At 44.7% G+C, this 22,100-nt stretch overlaps 1 pseudogene; it reads left to right on the top strand.

Annotated features, from left to right (window-relative positions):
* The window catches only part of LOC109895226 (mucin-2-like), a 120,607-nt pseudogene that overhangs the window by 89,590 nt on the left and 8,917 nt on the right, over positions 1-22,100 (top strand).

Genomic DNA, 22,100 nt, shown 5'->3' with positions numbered 1-22,100 from the left:
TTATGCCCCATAATTAAATGTTTTACATCATTTAAAATTGTTTGTTTGTTTAACTAAATAACTGTAATGTAATCCCTGATTCTATAGCGCCAACCACAACTTCAACAGAGACAACAGTGTCTCCAACAACATTTACTACTACATGTGGCTATCCATGTGTGTGGTCACAGTGGTTTGATACCACATTCCCTACACTTGGTACTCCAGGAGGAGACTCTGAATCCTACAACAACATAAGAGCAGAGGGACACGATATATGTGAGAAGCCAAGCAAGATCCAATGCAGAGCCGAGAAGTACCCAAATGTTAGCATAAGCCAAGTAGGCCAAGTGGTGCAGTGTAATGTAGCAGAAGGGTTGACTTGCAGAAATGAAGACCAGTCAGGCCCATTCCCACTGTGCTTTAACTACCAAGTCCGAGTCCTCTGCTGTGATGAAGATCTTTGTACATCTAAGCCTACAACCATTTCACCAACAACTACAAGACCACCTGTTACAACAACAACTACAAACGCAACCACCTTCACTATATCAACGACTACGTTGAATACAAAACCCCCTAACTGCACAGTTTGTGAGTGGTCACCTTGGTATAATGTGGACTATCCTCAATTTGGTCCTGGGGGTGGCGACAATGAATCAATTAAAAAGATTCTAGAATCTGGAAAACATATTTGTGAAAAACCAGTGGATGTCATGTGCCAAGCAGTGCGATATCCAGGGATCCCATTGTCTGAATTAGGACAGAATGTAGAATGTAATACGAAGGTTGGACTAATATGCCAGAACAAAGATCAAGGCATTCCTCCAATATGCCTTGACTATGAAATTAAGGTGAAGTGTTGCAAGACTGTGAAATGTCACACTACAACACCAGTCCAAACAACTAAACCTACTGTCACAACAACAACAATGTCAGCATCCACATTACCTACAACAACAAGTAAACCAACAACAATCACTACTCCTCCAACCTCAACCTCTACCTCTAACCACAACTACATACAACTCCTACCACTACTCCAACACCAAAAAACCACAATCTTAACATCGACTGCACCTCCTACCACAATAACAACAGTTACTCCCATCACTACTCCAACACCCACTACAAAGACATCGACAGCTCTACCTACAACAAAAACACAACTCAGACTCCCAGCCCTAGTACAACTCCAACCACTACTCCAACATCAACCTCAACAGGAGTAACACCTACCCAATGCAGTGGTGAAGAAAAATGTGTGTGGTCAGACTGGATCAACCTTGGTCAGCCAACGTCTGGCCCTGAAGGTGGAGATAATGAATCCATTAAGACATCATTGCTGCTGGTTATCACATTTGCTCAGCTCCAGAGGCAGTTGAATGTAGAGCAAAACATACCCTGGACTTCAGATCTCCCAGCTTGGCCAAGACGTGACTTGCAATCCATCCGTTGGACTGATTTGTCAAAACAATAAGCAAGGTCTTCAGCAAAAGTGCTTCGATTACGAGATTCGAGTGAAATGTTGTCAATGTGGAACCATAACACACATCCCAACCACCACCACAACAACAACAGTTCCTCATATCACTACTCCTACACCCACTACTACAACCTCAACATCGACAGCTCCACCTACAACAAAAAGCAACAACTCAGACTCCCAGCTCTAGTACGACCCCAACCACTACTCCTACATCAACCTCAACAGGAGTAACACCTACCCAATGCAGTGGTGAAGAAAAATGTGTTTGGTCAGACTGGATCAACCTTGGTCAGCCAACGTCTGGCTCTGAAGGTGGAGATAATGAATCCATTAAGAACAATAATTTCTGCTGGTTATCACATTTGCTCAGCTCCAGAGGCAGTTGAATGTAGAGCAAAACAATACCCTGGACTTCAGATCTCTCAGCTTGGCCAAGACGTGACTTGCAACCCATCCGTTGGACTGATTTGTCAAAACAATAAGCAAGGTCTTCAGCAAAAGTGCTTCGATTACGAGATTCGAGTGAAATGTTGTCAATGTGGAACCATAACACACATCCCCACCACCACAACAACAACAGTTCCTCATATCACTACTCCTACACCCACTACTACAACCTCAACATCGACAGCTCCACCTACAACAAAATCAACAACTCAGACTCCCAGCTCTAGTACGACCCCAACCACTACTCCTAAATCAACCTCAACAGGAGTAACACCTACCCAATGCAGTGGTGAAGAAAAATGTGTGTGGTCAGACTGGATCAACCTTGGTCAGCCAACGTCTGGCTCTGAAGGTGGAGATAATGAATCCATTAAGAAAATTATTTCTGCTGGTTATCACATTTGCTCAGCTCCAGAGGCAGTTGAATGTAGAGCAAAACAATACCCTGGACTTCAGATCTCTCAGCTTGGCCAAGACGTGACTTGCAACCCATCCGTTGGACTGATTTGTCAAAACAATAAGCAAGGTCTTCAGCAAAAGTGCTTCGATTACGAGATTCGAGTGAAATGTTGTCAATGTGGAACCATAACACACATCCCCACCACCACAACAACAACAGTTCCTCATATCACTACTCCTACACCCACTACTACAACCTCAACATCGACAGCTCCACCTACAACAAAAACAACAACTCAGGCTCCCAGCTCTAGTATCGACCCCAACCACTACTCCTACATCAACCTCAACAGGAGTAACACCTACCCAATGCAGTGGTGAAGAAAAATGTGTGTGGTCAGACTGGATCAACCTTGGTCAGCCAACGTCTGGCTCTGAAGGTGGAGATAATGAATCCATTAAGAAAATAATTTCTGCTGGTTATCACATTTGCTCAGCTTCCAGAGGCAGTTGAATGTAGAGCAAAACAATACCCTGGACTTCAGATCTCTCAGCTTGGCCAAGACGTGACTTGCAACCCATCCGTTGGACTGATTTGTCAAAACAATAAGCAAGGTCTTGAGCAAAAGTGCTTTGATTACGAGATTCGAGTGAAATGTTGTCAATGTGGAACCATAACACACATCCCCACCACCACAACAACAACAGTTCCTCATATCACTACTCCTACACCCACTACTACAACCTCAACATCGACAGCTCCACCTACAACAAAAACAACAACTCAGACTTCCCAGCTCTAGTACGACCCCAACCACTACTCCTACATCAACCTCAACAGGAGTAACACCTACCCAATGCAGTGGTGAAGAAAAATGTGTGTGGTCAGACTGGATCAACCTTGGTCAGCCAACGTCTGGCTCTGAAGGTGGAGATAATGAATCCATTAAGAAAATAATTTCTGCTGGTTATCACATTTGCTCAGCTCCAGAGGCAGTTGAATGTAGAGCAAAACAATACCCTGGACTTCAGATCTCTCAGCTTGGCCAAGACGTGACTTGCAACCCATCCGTTGGACTGATTTGTCAAAACAATAAGCAAGGTCTTCAGCAAAAGTGCTTCGATTACGAGATTCGAGTGAAATGTTGTCAATGTGGAACCATAACACACATCCCCACCACCACAACAACAACAGTTCCTCATATCACTACTCCTACACCCACTACTACAACCTCAACATCGACAGCTCCACCTACAACAAAACAACAACTCAGACTCCCAGCTCTAGTACGACCCCAACCACTACTCCTACATCAACCTCAACAGGAGTAACACCTACCCAATGCAGTGGTGAAGAAAAATGTGTGTGGTCAGACTGGATCAACCTTGGTCAGCCAACGTCTGGCTCTGAAGGTGGAGATAATGAATCCATTAAGAACATAATTTCTGCTGGTTATCACATTTGCTCAGCTCCAGAGGCAGTTGAATGTAGAGCAAAACAATACCCTGGACTTCAGATCTCTCAGCTTGGCCAAGACGTGACTTGCAACCCATCCGTTGGACTGATTTGTCAAAACAATAAGCAAGGTCTTCAGCAAAAGTGCTTCGATTACGAGATTCGAGTGAAATGTTGTCAATGTGGAACCATAACACACATCCCCACCACCACAACAACAACAGTTCCTCATATCACTACTCCTACACCCACTACTACAACCTCAACATCGACAGCTCCACCTACAACAAAAACAACAACTCAGACTTCCCAGCTCTAGTACGACCCCAACCACTACTCCTACATCAACCTCAACAGGAGTAACACCTACCCAATGCAGTGGTGAAGAAAAATGTGTGTGGTCAGACTGGATCAACCTTGGTCAGCCAACGTCTGGCTCTGAAGGTGGAGATAATGAATCCATTAAGAACATCATTGCTGCTGGTTATCACATTTGCTCAGCTCCAGAGGCAGTTGAATGTAGAGCAAAACAATACCCTGGACTTCAGATCTCTCAGCTTGGCCAAGACGTGACTTGCAACCCATCCGTTGGACTGATTTGTCAAAACAATAAGCAAGGTCTTCAGCAAAAGTGCTTCGATTACGAGATTCGAGTGAAATGTTGTCAATGTGGAACCATAACACACATCCCCACCACCACAACAACAACAGTTCCTCATATCACTACTCCTACACCCACTACTACAACCTCAACATCGACAGCTCCACCTACAACAAAAACAACAACTCAGACTCCCAGCTCTAGTACGACCCCAACCACTACTCCTACATCAACCTCAACAGGAGTAACACCTACCCAATGCAATGGTGAAGAAAAATGTGTGTGGTCAGACTGGATCAACCTTGGTCAGCCAACGTCTGGCTCTGAAGGTGGAGATAATGAATCCATTAAGAAAATAATTTCTGCTGGTTATCACATTTGCTCAGCTCCAGAGGCAGTTGAATGTAGAGCAAAACAATACCCTGGACTTCAGATCTCTCAGCTTGGCCAAGACGTGACTTGCAACCCATCCGTTGGACTGATTTGTCAAAACAATAAGCAAGGTCTTGAGCAAAAGTGCTTTGATTACGAGATTCGAGTGAAATGTTGTCAATGTGGAACCATAACACACATCCCCACCACCACAACAACAACAGTTCCTCATATCACTACTCCTACACCCACTACTACAACCTCAACATCGACAGCTCCACCTACAACAAAAACAACAACTCAGACTCCCAGCTCTAGTACGACCCCAACCACTACTCCTACATCAACCTCAACAGGAGTAACACCTACCCAATGCAGTGGTGAAGAAAAATGTGTGTGGTCAGACTGGATCAACCTTGGTCAGCCAACGTCTGGCTCTGAAGGTGGAGATAATGAATCCATTAAGAAAATCATTTCTGCTGGTTATCACATTTGCTCAGCTCCAGAGGCAGTTGAATGTAGAGCAAAACAATACCCTGGACTTCAGATCTCTCAGCTTGGCCAAGACGTGACTTGCAACCCATCCGTTGGACTGATTTGTCAAAACAATAAGCAAGGTCTTCAGCAAAAGTGCTTCGATTACGAGATTCGAGTGAAATGTTGTCAATGTGGAACCATAACACACATCCCCACCACCACAACAACAACAGTTCCTCATATCACTACTCCTACACCCACTACTACAACCTCAACATCGACAGCTCCACCTACAACAAAAGCAACAACTCAGACTCCCAGCTCTAGTACGACCCCAACCACTACTCCTACATCAACCTCAACATGGAGTAACACCTACCCAATGCAGTGGTGAAGAAAAATGTGTGTGGTCAGACTGGATCAACCTTGGTCAGCCAACGTCTGGCTCTGAAGGTGGAGATAATGAATCCATTAAGAACATAATTTCTGCTGGTTATCACATTTGCTCAGCTCCAGAGGCAGTTGAATGTAGAGCAAAACAATACCCTGGACTTCAGATCTCTCAGCTTGGCCAAGACGTGACTTGCAATCCATCCGTTGGACTGATTTGTCAAAACAATAAGCAAGGTCTTCAGCAAAAGTGCTTCGATTACGAGATTCGAGTGAAATGTTGTCAATGTGGAACCATAACACACATCCCCACCACCACAACAACAACAGTTCCTCATATCACTACTCCTACACCCACTACTACAACCTCAACATCGACAGCTCCACCTACAACAAAAACAACAACTCAGACTCCCAGCTCTAGTACGACCCCAACCACTACTCCTACATCAACCTCAACAGGAGTAACACCTACCCAATGCAGTGGTGAAGAAAAATGTGTGTGGTCAGACTGGATCAACCTTGGTCAGCCAACGTCTGGCTCTGAAGGTGGAGATAATGAATCCATTAAGAACATCATTTCTGCTGGTTATCACATTTGCTCAGCTCCAGAGGCAGTTGAATGTAGAGCAAAACAATACCCTGGACTTCAGATCTCTCAGCTTGGCCAAGACGTGACTTGCAACCCATCCGTTGGACTGATTTGTCAAAACAATAAGCAAGGTCTTCAGCAAAAGTGCTTCGATTACGAGATTCGAGTGAAATGTTGTCAATGTGGAACCATAACACACATCCCCACCACCACAACAACAACAGTTCCTCATATCACTACTCCTACACCCACTACTACAACCTCAACATCGACAGCTCCACCTACAACAAAAGCAACAACTCAGACTCCCAGCTCTAGTACGACCCCAACCACTACTCCTACATCAACCTCAACTGGAGTAACACCTACCCAATGCAGTGGTGAAGAAAAATGTGTGTGGTCAGACTGGATCAACCTTGGTCAGCCAACGTCTGGCTCTGAAGGTGGAGATAATGAATCCATTAAGAACATAATTTCTGCTGGTTATCACATTTGCTCAGCTCCAGAGGCAGTTGAATGTAGAGCAAAACAATACCCTGGACTTCAGATCTCTCAGCTTGGCCAAGACGTGACTTGCAATCCATCCGTTGGACTGATTTGTCAAAACAATAAGCAAGGTCTTCAGCAAAAGTGCTTCGATTACGAGATTCGAGTGAAATGTTGTCAATGTGGAACCATAACACACATCCCCACCACCACAACAACAACAGTTCCTCATATCACTACTCCTACACCCACTACTACAACCTCAACATCGACAGCTCCACCTACAACAAAAACAACAACTCAGATTCCCAGCTCTAGTACGACCCCAACCACTACTCCTACATCAACCTCAACAGGAGTAACACCTACCCAATGCAGTGGTGAAGAAAAATGTGTGTGGTCAGACTGGATCAACCTTGGTCAGCCAACGTCTGGCTCTGAAGGTGGAGATAATGAATCCATTAAGAACATCATTGCTGCTGGTTATCACATTTGCTCAGCTCCAGAGGCAGTTGAATGTAGAGCAAAACAATACCCTGGACTTCAGATCTCTCAGCTTGGCCAAGACGTGACTTGCAACCCATCCGTTGGACTGATTTGTCAAAACAATAAGCAAGGTCTTCAGCAAAAGTGCTTCGATTACGAGATTCGAGTGAAATGTTGTCAATGTGGAACCATAACACACATCCCCACCACCACAACAACAACAGTTCCTCATATCACTACTCCTACACCCACTACTACAACCTCAACATCGACAGCTCCACCTACAACAAAAGCAACAACTCAGACTCCCAGCTCTAGTACGACCCCAACCACTACTCCTACATCAACCTCAACAGGAGTAACACCTACCCAATGCAGTGGTGAAGAAAAATGTGTGTGGTCAGACTGGATCAACCTTGGTCAGCCAACGTCTGGTGCTGAAGGTGGAGATAATGAATCCATTAAGAACATCATTGCTGCTGGTTATCACATTTGCTCAGCTCCAGAGGCAGTTGAATGTAGAGCAAAACAATACCCTGGACTTCAGATCTCTCAGCTTGGCCAAGACGTGACTTGCAACCCATCCGTTGGACTGATTTGTCAAAACAATAAGCAAGGTCTTCAGCAAAAGTGCTTCGATTACGAGATTCGAGTGAAATGTTGTCAATGTGGAACCATAACACACATCCCCACCACCACAACAACAACAGTTCCTCATATCACTACTCCTACACCCACTACTACAACCTCAACATCGACAGCTCCACCTACAACAAAAGCAACAACTCAGACTCCCAGCTCTAGTACGACCCCAACCACTACTCCTACATCAACCTCAACAGGAGTAACACCTACCCAATGCAGTGGTGAAGAAAAATGTGTGTGGTCAGACTGGATCAACCTTGGTCAGCCAACGTCTGGCTCTGAAGGTGGAGATAATGAATCCATTAAGAACATAATTTCTGCTGGTTATCACATTTGCTCAGCTCCAGAGGCAGTTGAATGTAGAGCAAAACAATACCCTGGACTTCAGATCTCTCAGCTTGGCCAAGACGTGACTTGCAACCCATCCGTTGGACTGATTTGTCAAAACAATAAGCAAGGTCTTCAGCAAAAGTGCTTCGATTACGAGATTCGAGTGAAATGTTGTCAATGTGGAACCATAACACACATCCCCACCACCACAACAACAACAGTTCCTCATATCACTACTCCTACACCCACTACTACAACCTCAACATCGACAGCTCCACCTACAACAAAAACAACAACTCAGACTCCCAGCTCTAGTACGACCCCAACCACTACTCCTACATCAACCTCAACAGGAGTAACACCTACCCAATGCAGTGGTGAAGAAAAATGTGTGTGGTCAGACTGGATCAACCTTGGTCAGCCAACGTCTGGCTCTGAAGGTGGAGATAATGAATCCATTAAGAACATCATTGCTGCTGGTTATCACATTTGCTCAGCTCCAGAGGCAGTTGAATGTAGAGCAAAACAATACCCTGGACTTCAGATCTCTCAGCTTGGCCAAGACGTGACTTGCAACCCATCCGTTGGACTGATTTGTCAAAACAATAAGCAAGGTCTTCAGCAAAAGTGCTTCGATTACGAGATTCGAGTGAAATGTTGTCAATGTGGAACCATAACACACATCCCCACCACCACAACAACAACAGTTCCTCATATCACTACTCCTACACCCACTACTACAACCTCAACATCGACAGCTCCACCTACAACAAAAGCAACAACTCAGACTCCCAGCTCTAGTACGACCCCAACCACTACTCCTACATCAACCTCAACAGGAGTAACACCTACCCAATGCAGTGGTGAAGAAAAATGTGTGTGGTCAGACTGGATCAACCTTGGTCAGCCAACGTCTGGCGCTGAAGGTGGAGATAATGAATCCATTAAGAACATAATTTCTTCTGGTTATCACATTTGCTCAGCTCCAGAGGCAGTTGAATGTAGAGCAAAACAATACCCTGGACTTCAGATCTCTCAGCTTGGCCAAGACGTGACTTGCAACCCATCCGTTGGACTGATTTGTCAAAACAATAAGCAAGGTCTTGAGCAAAAGTGCTTTGATTACGAGATTCGAGTGAAATGTTGTCAATGTGGAACCATAACACACATCCCCACCACCACAACAACAACAGTTCCTCATATCACTACTCCTACACCCACTACTACAACCTCAACATCGACAGCTCCACCTACAACAAAAACAACAACTCAGACTCCCAGCTCTAGTACGACCCCAACCACTACTCCTACATCAACCTCAACAGGAGTAACACCTACCCAATGCAGTGGTGAAGAAAAATGTGTGTGGTCAGACTGGATCAACCTTGGTCAGCCAACGTCTGGCTCTGAAGGTGGAGATAATGAATCCATTAAGAAAATCATTTCTGCTGGTTATCACATTTGCTCAGCTCCAGAGGCAGTTGAATGTAGAGCAAAACAATACCCTGGACTTCAGATCTCTCAGCTTGGCCAAGACGTGACTTGCAACCCATCCGTTGGACTGATTTGTCAAAACAATAAGCAAGGTCTTCAGCAAAAGTGCTTCGATTACGAGATTCGAGTGAAATGTTGTCAATGTGGAACCATAACACACATCCCCACCACCACAACAACAACAGTTCCTCATATCACTACTCCTACACCCACTACTACAACCTCAACATCGACAGCTCCACCTACAACAAAAGCAACAACTCAGACTCCCAGCTCTAGTACGACCCCAACCACTACTCCTACATCAACCTCAACTGGAGTAACACCTACCCAATGCAGTGGTGAAGAAAAATGTGTGTGGTCAGACTGGATCAACCTTGGTCAGCCAACGTCTGGCTCTGAAGGTGGAGATAATGAATCCATTAAGAACATAATTTCTGCTGGTTATCACATTTGCTCAGCTCCAGAGGCAGTTGAATGTAGAGCAAAACAATACCCTGGACTTCAGATCTCTCAGCTTGGCCAAGACGTGACTTGCAACCCATCCGTTGGACTGATTTGTCAAAACAATAAGCAAGGTCTTCAGCAAAAGTGCTTCGATTACGAGATTCGAGTGAAATGTTGTCAATGTGGAACCATAACACACATCCCCACCACCACAACAACAACAGTTCCTCATATCACTACTCCTACACCCACTACTACAACCTCAACATCGACAGCTCCACCTACAACAAAAACAACAACTCAGATTCCCAGCTCTAGTACGACCCCAACCACTACTCCTACATCAACCTCAACAGGAGTAACACCTACCCAATGCAGTGGTGAAGAAAAATGTGTGTGGTCAGACTGGATCAACCTTGGTCAGCCAACGTCTGGCTCTGAAGGTGGAGATAATGAATCCATTAAGAACATCATTGCTGCTGGTTATCACATTTGCTCAGCTCCAGAGGCAGTTGAATGTAGAGCAAAACAATACCCTGGACTTCAGATCTCTCAGCTTGGCCAAGACGTGACTTGCAACCCATCCGTTGGACTGATTTGTCAAAACAATAAGCAAGGTCTTCAGCAAAAGTGCTTCGATTACGAGATTCGAGTGAAATGTTGTCAATGTGGAACCATAACACACATCCCCACCACCACAACAACAACAGTTCCTCATATCACTACTCCTACACCCACTACTACAACCTCAACATCGACAGCTCCACCTACAACAAAAGCAACAACTCAGACTCCCAGCTCTAGTACGACCCCAACCACTACTCCTACATCAACCTCAACAGGAGTAACACCTACCCAATGCAGTGGTGAAGAAAAATGTGTGTGGTCAGACTGGATCAACCTTGGTCAGCCAACGTCTGGCGCTGAAGGTGGAGATAATGAATCCATTAAGAACATAATTTCTTCTGGTTATCACATTTGCTCAGCTCCAGAGGCAGTTGAATGTAGAGCAAAACAATACCCTGGACTTCAGATCTCTCAGCTTGGCCAAGACGTGACTTGCAACCCATCCGTTGGACTGATTTGTCAAAACAATAAGCAAGGTCTTGAGCAAAAGTGCTTTGATTACGAGATTCGAGTGAAATGTTGTCAATGTGGAACCATAACACACATCCCCACCACCACAACAACAACAGTTCCTCATATCACTACTCCTACACCCACTACTACAACCTCAACATCGACAGCTCCACCTACAACAAAAACAACAACTCAGACTCCCAGCTCTAGTACGACCCCAACCACTACTCCTACATCAAACTCAACAGGAGTAACACCTACCCAATGCAGTGGTGAAGAAAAATGTGTGTGGTCAGACTGGATCAACCTTGGTCAGCCAACGTCTGGCTCTGAAGGTGGAGATAATGAATCCATTAAGAAAATCATTTCTGCTGGTTATCACATTTGCTCAGCTCCAGAGGCAGTTGAATGTAGAGCAAAACAATACCCTGGACTTCAGATCTCTCAGCTTGGCCAAGACGTGACTTGCAACCCATCCGTTGGACTGATTTGTCAAAACAATAAGCAAGGTCTTCAGCAAAAGTGCTTCGATTACGAGATTCGAGTGAAATGTTGTCAATGTGGAACCATAACACACATCCCCACCACCACAACAACAACAGTTCCTCATATCACTACTCCTACACCCACTACTACAACCTCAACATCGACAGCTCCACCTACAACAAAAGCAACAACTCAGACTCCCAGCTCTAGTACGACCCCAACCACTACTCCTACATCAACCTCAACAGGAGTAACACCTACCCAATGCAGTGGTGAAGAAAAATGTGTGTGGTCAGACTGGATCAACCTTGGTCAGCCAACGTCTGGCTCTGAAGGTGGAGATAATGAATCCATTAAGAACATCATTGCTGCTGGTTATCACATTTGCTCAGCTCCAGAGGCAGTTGAATGTAGAGCAAAACAATACCCTGGACTTCAGATCTCTCAGCTTGGCCAAGACGTGACTTGCAACCCATCCGTTGGACTGATTTGTCAAAACAATAAGCAAGGTCTTCAGCAAAAGTGCTTCGATTACGAGATTCGAGTGAAATGTTGTCAATGTGGAACCATAACACACATCCCCACCACCACAACAACAACAGTTCCTCATATCACTACTCCTACACCCACTACTACAACCTCAACATCGACAGCTCCACCTACAACAAAAGCAACAACTCAGACTCCCAGCTCTAGTACGACCCCAACCACTACTCCTACATCAACCTCAACAGGAGTAACACCTACCCAATGCAGTGGTGAAGAAAAATGTGTGTGGTCAGACTGGATCAACCTTGGTCAGCCAACGTCTGGTGCTGAAGGTGGAGATAATGAATCCATTAAGAACATCATTGCTGCTGGTTATCACATTTGCTCAGCTCCAGAGGCAGTTGAATGTAGAGCAAAACAATACCCTGGACTTCAGATCTCTCAGCTTGGCCAAGACGTGACTTGCAACCCATCCGTTGGACTGATTTGTCAAAACAATAAGCAAGGTCTTCAGCAAAAGTGCTTCGATTACGAGATTCGAGTGAAATGTTGTCAATGTGGAACCATAACACACATCCCCACCACCACAACAACAACAGTTCCTCATATCACTACTCCTACACCCACTACTACAACCTCAACATCGACAGCTCCACCTACAACAAAAACAACAACTCAGACTCCCAGCTCTAGTACGACCCCAACCACTACTCCTACATCAACCTCAACAGGAGTAACACCTACCCAATGCAATGGTGAAGAAAAATGTGTGTGGTCAGACTGGATCAACCTTGGTCAGCCAACGTCTGGCTCTGAAGGTGGAGATAATGAATCCATTAAGAAAATAATTTCTGCTGGTTATCACATTTGCTCAGCTCCAGAGGCAGTTGAATGTAGAGCAAAACAATACCCTGGACTTCAGATCTCTCAGCTTGGCCAAGACGTGACTTGCAACCCATCCGTTGGACTGATTTGTCAAAACAATAAGCAAGGTCTTGAGCAAAAGTGCTTTGATTACGAGATTCGAGTGAAATGTTGTCAATGTGGAACCATAACACACATCCCCACCACCACAACAACAACAGTTCCTCATATCACTACTCCTACACCCACTACTACAACCTCAACATCGACAGCTCCACCTACAACAAAAACAACAACTCAGACTCCCAGCTCTAGTACGACCCCAACCACTACTCCTACATCAACCTCAACAGGAGTAACACCTACCCAATGCAGTGGTGAAGAAAAATGTGTGTGGTCAGACTGGATCAACCTTGGTCAGCCAACGTCTGGCTCTGAAGGTGGAGATAATGAATCCATTAAGAAAATCATTTCTGCTGGTTATCACATTTGCTCAGCTCCAGAGGCAGTTGAATGTAGAGCAAAACAATACCCTGGACTTCAGATCTCTCAGCTTGGCCAAGACGTGACTTGCAACCCATCCGTTGGACTGATTTGTCAAAACAATAAGCAAGGTCTTCAGCAAAAGTGCTTCGATTACGAGATTCGAGTGAAATGTTGTCAATGTGGAACCATAACACACATCCCCACCACCACAACAACAACAGTTCCTCATATCACTACTCCTACACCCACTACTACAACCTCAACATCGACAGCTCCACCTACAACAAAAGCAACAACTCAGACTCCCAGCTCTAGTACGACCCCAACCACTACTCCTACATCAACCTCAACTGGAGTAACACCTACCCAATGCAGTGGTGAAGAAAAATGTGTGTGGTCAGACTGGATCAACCTTGGTCAGCCAACGTCTGGCTCTGAAGGTGGAGATAATGAATCCATTAAGAACATAATTTCTGCTGGTTATCACATTTGCTCAGCTCCAGAGGCAGTTGAATGTAGAGCAAAACAATACCCTGGACTTCAGATCTCTCAGCTTGGCCAAGACGTGACTTGCAACCCATCCGTTGGACTGATTTGTCAAAACAATAAGCAAGGTCTTCAGCAAAAGTGCTTCGATTACGAGATTCGAGTGAAATGTTGTCAATGTGGAACCATAACACACATCCCCACCACCACAACAACAACAGTTCCTCATATCACTACTCCTACACCCACTACTACAACCTCAACATCGACAGCTCCACCTACAACAAAAACAACAACTCAGATTCCCAGCTCTAGTACGACCCCAACCACTACTCCTACATCAACCTCAACAGGAGTAACACCTACCCAATGCAGTGGTGAAGAAAAATGTGTGTGGTCAGACTGGATCAACCTTGGTCAGCCAACGTCTGGCTCTGAAGGTGGAGATAATGAATCCATTAAGAACATCATTGCTGCTGGTTATCACATTTGCTCAGCTCCAGAGGCAGTTGAATGTAGAGCAAAACAATACCCTGGACTTCAGATCTCTCAGCTTGGCCAAGACGTGACTTGCAACCCATCCGTTGGACTGATTTGTCAAAACAATAAGCAAGGTCTTCAGCAAAAGTGCTTCGATTACGAGATTCGAGTGAAATGTTGTCAATGTGGAACCATAACACACATCCCCACCACCACAACAACAACAGTTCCTCATATCACTACTCCTACACCCACTACTACAACCTCAACATCGACAGCTCCACCTACAACAAAAACAACAACTCAGACTCCCAGCTCTAGTACGACCCCAACCACTACTCCTACATCAACCTCAACAGGAGTAACACCTACCCAATGCAGTGGTGAAGAAAAATGTGTGTGGTCAGACTGGATCAACCTTGGTCAGCCAACGTCTGGCTCTGAAGGTGGAGATAATGAATCCATTAAGAAAATCATTTCTGCTGGTTATCACATTTGCTCAGCTCCAGAGGCAGTTGAATGTAGAGCAAAACAATACCCTGGACTTCAGATCTCTCAGCTTGGCCAAGACGTGACTTGCAACCCATCCGTTGGACTGATTTGTCAAAACAATAAGCAAGGTCTTCAGCAAAAGTGCTTCGATTACGAGATTCGAGTGAAATGTTGTCAATGTGGAACCATAACACACATCCCCACCACCACAACAACAACAGTTCCTCATATCACTACTCCTACACCCACTACTACAACCTCAACATCGACAGCTCCACCTACAACAAAATCAACAACTCAGGCTCCCAGCTCTAGTTCGACCCCAACCACTACTCCTACATCAACCTCAACAGGAGTAACACCTACCCAATGCAGTGGTGAAGAAAAATGTGTGTGGTCAGACTGGATCAACCTTGGTCAGCCAACGTCTGGCTCTGAAGGTGGAGATAATGAATCCATTAAGAAAATAATTTCTGCTGGTTATCACATTTGCTCAGCTCCAGAGGCAGTTGAATGTAGAGCAAAACAATACCCTGGACTTCAGATCTCTCAGCTTGGCCAAGACGTGACTTGCAACCCATCCGTTGGACTGATTTGTCAAAACAATAAGCAAGGTCTTGAGCAAAAGTGCTTTGATTACGAGATTCGAGTGAAATGTTGTCAATGTGGAACCATAACACACATCCCCACCACCACCACAACAACAGTTCCTCATATCACTACTCCTACACCCACTACTACAACCTCAACATCGACAGCTCCACCTACAACAAAACAACAACTCAGACTCCCAGCTCTAGTACGACCCCAACCACTACTCCTACATCAACCTCAACAGGAGTAACACCTACCCAATGCAGTGGTGAAGAAAAATGTGTGTGGTCAGACTGGATCAACCTTGGTCAGCCAACGTCTGGCTCTGAAGGTGGAGATAATGAATCCATTAAGAAAATCATTTCTGCTGGTTATCACATTTGCTCAGCTCCAGAGGCAGTTGAATGTAGAGCAAAACAATACCCTGGACTTCAGATCTCTCAGCTTGGCCAAGACGTGACTTGCAACCCATCCGTTGGACTGATTTGTCAAAACAATAAGCAAGGTCTTGAGCAAAAGTGCTTCGATTACGAGATTCGAGTGAAATGTTGTCAATGTGGAACCATAACACACATCCCCACCACCACAACAACAACAGTTCCTCATATCACTACTCCTACACCCACTACTACAACCTCAACATCGACAGCTCCACCTACAACAAAAGCAACAACTCAGACTCCCAGGTCTAGTACGACCCCAACCACTACTCCTACATCAACCTCAACTGGAGTAACACCTACCCAATGCAGTGGTGAAGAAAAATGTGTGTGGTCAGACTGGATCAACCTTGGTCAGCCAACGTCTGGCTCTGAAGGTGGAGATAATGAATCCATTAAGAAAATCATTTCTGCTGGTTATCACATTTGCTCAGCTCCAGAGGCAGTTGAATGTAGAGCAAAACAATACCCTGGACTTCAGATCTCTCAGCTTGGCCAAGACGTGACTTGCAACCCATCCGTTGGACTGATTTGTCAAAACAATAAGCAAGGTCTTCAGCAAAAGTGCTTCGATTACGAGATTCGAGTGAAATGTTGTCAATGTGGAACCATAACACACATCCCCACCACCACAACAACAACAGTTCCTCATATCACTACTCCTACACCCACTACTACAACCTCAACATCGACAGCTCCACCTACAACAAAAACAACAACTCAGATTCCCAGCTCTAGTACGACCCCAACCACTACTCCTACATCAACCTCAACAGGAGTAACACCTACCCAATGCAGTGGTGAAGAAAAATGTGTGTGGTCAGACTGGATCAACCTTGGTCAGCCAACGTCTGGAACTGAAGGTGGAGATAATGAATCCATTAAGAACATCATTGCTGCTGGTTATCACATTTGCTCAGCTCCAGAGGCAGTTGAATGTAGAGCAAAACAATACCCTGGACTTCAGATCTCTCAGCTTGGCCAAGACGTGACTTGCAACCCATCCGTTGGACTGATTTGTCAAAACAATAAGCAAGGTCTTCAGCAAAAGTGCTTCGATTACGAGATTCGAGTGAAATGTTGTCAATGTGGAACCATAACACACATCCCCACCACCACAACAACAACAGTTCCTCATATCACTACTCCTACACCCACTACTACAACCTCAACATCGACAGCTCCACCTACAACAAAAGCAACAACTCAGACTCCCAGCTCTAGTACGACCCCAACCACTACTCCTACATCAACCTCAACAGGAGTAACACCTACCCAATGCAGTGGTGAAGAAAAATGTGTGTGGTCAGACTGGATCAACCTTGGTCAGCCAACGTCTGGCTCTGAAGGTGGAGATAATGAATCCATTAAGAAAATCATTTCTGCTGGTTATCACATTTGCTCAGCTCCAGAGGCAGTTGAATGTAGAGCAAAACAATACCCTGGACTTCAGATCTCTCAGCTTGGCCAAGACGTGACTTGCAACCCATCCGTTGGACTGATTTGTCAAAACAATAAGCAAGGTCTTCAGCAAAAGTGCTTCGATTACGAGATTCGAGTGAAATGTTGTCAATGTGGAACCATAACACACATCCCCACCACCACAACAACAACAGTTCCTCATATCACTACTCCTACACCCACTACTACAACCTCAACATCGACAGCTCCACCTACAACAAAAGCAACAACTCAGACTCCCAGCTCTAGTACGACCCCAACCACTACTCCTACATCAACCTCAACTGGAGTAACACCTACCCAATGCAGTGGTGAAGAAAAATGTGTGTGGTCAGACTGGATCAACCTTGGTCAGCCAACGTCTGGCTCTGAAGGTGGAGATAATGAATCCATTAAGAACATAATTTCTGCTGGTTATCACATTTGCTCAGCTCCAGAGGCAGTTGAATGTAGAGCAAAACAATACCCTGGACTTCAGATCTCTCAGCTTGGCCAAGACGTGACTTGCAATCCATCCGTTGGACTGATTTGTCAAAACAATAAGCAAGGTCTTCAGCAAAAGTGCTTCGATTACGAGATTCGAGTGAAATGTTGTCAATGTGGAACCATAACACACATCCCCACCACCACAACAACAACAGTTCCTCATATCACTACTCCTACACCCACTACTACAACCTCAACATCGACAGCTCCACCTACAACAAAAACAACAACTCAGACTCCCAGCTCTAGTACGACCCCAACCACTACTCCTACATCAACCTCAACAGGAGTAACACCTACCCAATGCAGTGGTGAAGAAAAATGTGTGTGGTCAGACTGGATCAACCTTGGTCAGCCAACGTCTGGCTCTGAAGGTGGAGATAATGAATCCATTAAGAACATAATTTCTGCTGGTTATCACATTTGCTCAGCTCCAGAGGCAGTTGAGTGTAGAGCAAAACAATACCCTGGACTTCAGATCTCTCAGCTTGGCCAAGACGTGACTTGCAACCCATCCGTTGGACTGATTTGTCAAAACAATAAGCAAGGTCTTCAGCAAAAGTGCTTCGATTACGAGATTCGAGTGAAATGTTGTCAATGTGGAACCATAACACACATCCCCACCACCACAACAACAACAGTTCCTCATATCACTACTCCTACACCCACTACTACAACCTCAACATCGACAGCTCCACCTACAACAAAAGCAACAACTCAGACTCCCAGCTCTAGTACGACCCCAACCACTACTCCTACATCAACCTCAACTGGAGTAACACCTACCCAATGCAGTGGTGAAGAAAAATGTGTGTGGTCAGACTGGATCAACCTTGGTCAGCCAACGTCTGGCTCTGAAGGTGGAGATAATGAATCCATTAAGAACATAATTTCTGCTGGTTATCACATTTGCTCAGCTCCAGAGGCAGTTGAATGTAGAGCAAAACAATACCCTGGACTTCAGATCTCTCAGCTTGGCCAAGACGTGACTTGCAATCCATCCGTTGGACTGATTTGTCAAAACAATAAGCAAGGTCTTCAGCAAAAGTGCTTCGATTACGAGATTCGAGTGAAATGTTGTCAATGTGGAACCATAACACACATCCCCACCACCACAACAACAACAGTTCCTCATATCACTACTCCTACACCCACTACTACAACCTCAACATCGACAGCTCCACCTACAACAAAAACAACAACTCAGACTCCCAGCTCTAGTACGACCCCAACCACTACTCCTACATCAACCTCAACAGGAGTAACACCTACCCAATGCAGTGGTGAAGAAAAATGTGTGTGGTCAGACTGGATCAACCTTGGTCAGCCAACGTCTGGCTCTGAAGGTGGAGATAATGAATCCATTAAGAACATAATTTCTGCTGGTTATCACATTTGCTCAGCTCCAGAGGCAGTTGAGTGTAGAGCAAAACAATACCCTGGACTTCAGATCTCTCAGCTTGGCCAAGACGTGACTTGCAACCCATCCGTTGGACTGATTTGTCAAAACAATAAGCAAGGTCTTCAGCAAAAGTGCTTCGATTACGAGATTCGAGTGAAATGTTGTCAATGTGGAACCATAACACACATCCCCACCACCACAACAACAACAGTTCCTCATATCACTACTACTACACCCACTACTACAACCTCAACATCGACAGCTCCACCTACAACAAAAACAACAACTCAGACTCCCAGCTCTAGTACGACCCCAACCACTACTCCTACATCAACCTCAACAGGAGTAACACCTACCCAATGCAGTGGTGAAGAAAAATGTGTGTGGTCAGACTGGATCAACCTTGGTCAGCCAACGTCTGGCTCTGAAGGTGGAGATAATGAATCCATTAAGAACATCATTGCTGCTGGTTATCACATTTGCTCAGCTCCAGAGGCAGTTGAATGTAGAGCAAAACAATACCCTGGACTTCAGATCTCTCAGCTTGGCCAAGACGTGACTTGCAACCCATCCGTTGGACTGATTTGTCAAAACAATAAGCAAGGTCTTCAGCAAAAGTGCTTCGATTACGAGATTCGAGTGAAATGTTGTCAATGTGGAACCATAACACACATCCCCACCACCACAACAACAACCGTTCCTCATATCACTACTCCTACACCCACTACTACAACCTCAACATCGACAGCTCCACCTACAACAAAAACAACAACTCAGACTACAAGCTCTAGTACGACTCCAACCACTACTCCTACATCAACCTCAACAGGAGTAACACCTACCCTATGCAGTGGTGAAGAAAAATGTGTTTGGTCAGACTGGATCAACCTTGGTCAGCCAACATCTGGCTCTGAAGGTGGAGATAATGAATCCATTAAGAAAATAATTTCTGCTGGTTATCACATTTGCTCAGCTCCAGAGGCAGTTGAATGTAGAGCAAAACAATACCCTGGACTTCAGATCTCTCAGCTTGGCCAAGACGTGACTTGCAACCCATCCGTTGGACTGATTTGTCAAAACAATAAGCAAGGTCTTGAGCAAAAGTGCTTTGATTACGAGATTCGAGTGAAATGTTGTCAATGTGGAACCATAACACACATCCCCACCACCACAACAACAACAGTTCCTCATATCACTACTCCTACACCCACTACTACAACCTCAACATCGACAGCTCCACCTACAACAAAAACAACAACTCAGACTCCCAGCTCTAGTACGACCCCAACCACTACTCCTACATCAACCTCAACAGGAGTAACACCTACCCAATGCAGTGGTGAAGAAAAATGTGTGTGGTCAGACTGGATCAACCTTGGTCAGCCAACGTCTGGCTCTGAAGGTGGAGATAATGAATCCATTAAGAACATCATTGCTGCTGGTTATCACATTTGCTCAGCTCCAGAAGCAGTTGAATGTAGAGCAAAACAATACCCTGGACTTCAGATCTCTCAGCTTGGCCAAGACGTGACTTGCAATCCATCCGTTGGACTGATTTGTCAAAACAATAAGCAAGGTCCTCAGCAAAAGTGCTTCGATTACGAGATTCGAGTAAAATGTTGTCAATGTGGAACCACAACACACATCCCAACCACCGCAACAACAACAGTTCCTCACATCACTACTCCTACACCCACTACTACAACCTCAACATCGACAGCTCCACCTACAACAAAAACAACAACTCTGCCTCCCACCACTACTATTATTCCTACAACTCCTTTTTTTGTAATAACTGGTGAAACAGCGAAACCATCGATTCCAGTCACATTACCCCATTATTATTGTTATTTTTGCCATTTCAATCATACTGATTTCCTCATTGGTAAGTTTTTCTTTTCTTCTTTCCTAGTTTTAAACCTTTTGTACTATTAGTTCAGCTATTAGTGATGTTCAATTTGTATGTCATTTTACATGTTAAGTTGGAAAACTTGCTTAATGATTACACCTCAAATTACTTTCAGGCTCAATTGTTTATAATGTCTCTGACCATGATGGATGGTGCTACATTGGTCTCTGCAACAAGACTTGTGAAATAGAAACACATTTGACCAGCTGTGGTACATCAACTACCCCAGTTACTCCTACTTCACCAACCACTTCACAGCCCCCAACAACAACAGTTCCACATGTAACATATCCATCTGAGAAGAACTGTGACCATGACCATCCTCCAAGACAGGTTTTACTCTGCTATAGATAATAACTTTTGTTCCATAGGAATTATTATTTACAAAGGGATGATTACATTACAAAAATAATTGAATGATTTTATAGACATTTCCTGTAGGCCTAATATATTTCTGTGTTTGTAGAATGGTGACAGCTGGAAACATAACCAATGCACCAACGGAACATGCGCCAACGGGAAAGTTATTTATGAGCATGTACATTGTGAGACTCCGAAGCCTATATCATGTGAAAATAACTATCCTCCAATCCAAGTGTTTGATGAATCTGGATGCTGTTTCCACTATGAGTGTCAATGTAAGTTTACCACCTCCCACCCCAAAAATAGATATGTTTATTCTTTGTGTCACAAAATCCACTTTAGCCATTGATTTTAGTTCAAAATTATTCTTACTATTTGACTTGTTTAGGTTTATCTAATAGTTACCAGCAGTAAATGTATATGAATGTCTAACATTGGAAAATGTTCAGCACAGCACCATTCATTTTGCATAAAACATTCCACATCCGTGTC

This window comes from Oncorhynchus kisutch, linkage group LG8 (genome assembly GCF_002021735.2).
Source record: "Oncorhynchus kisutch isolate 150728-3 linkage group LG8, Okis_V2, whole genome shotgun sequence".
Taxonomy (NCBI): domain Eukaryota; kingdom Metazoa; phylum Chordata; class Actinopteri; order Salmoniformes; family Salmonidae; genus Oncorhynchus; species Oncorhynchus kisutch.
The sequence above is the reverse complement of the archived record's forward strand: the minus strand, read 5'-3'. Positions and strand labels throughout refer to the sequence as shown.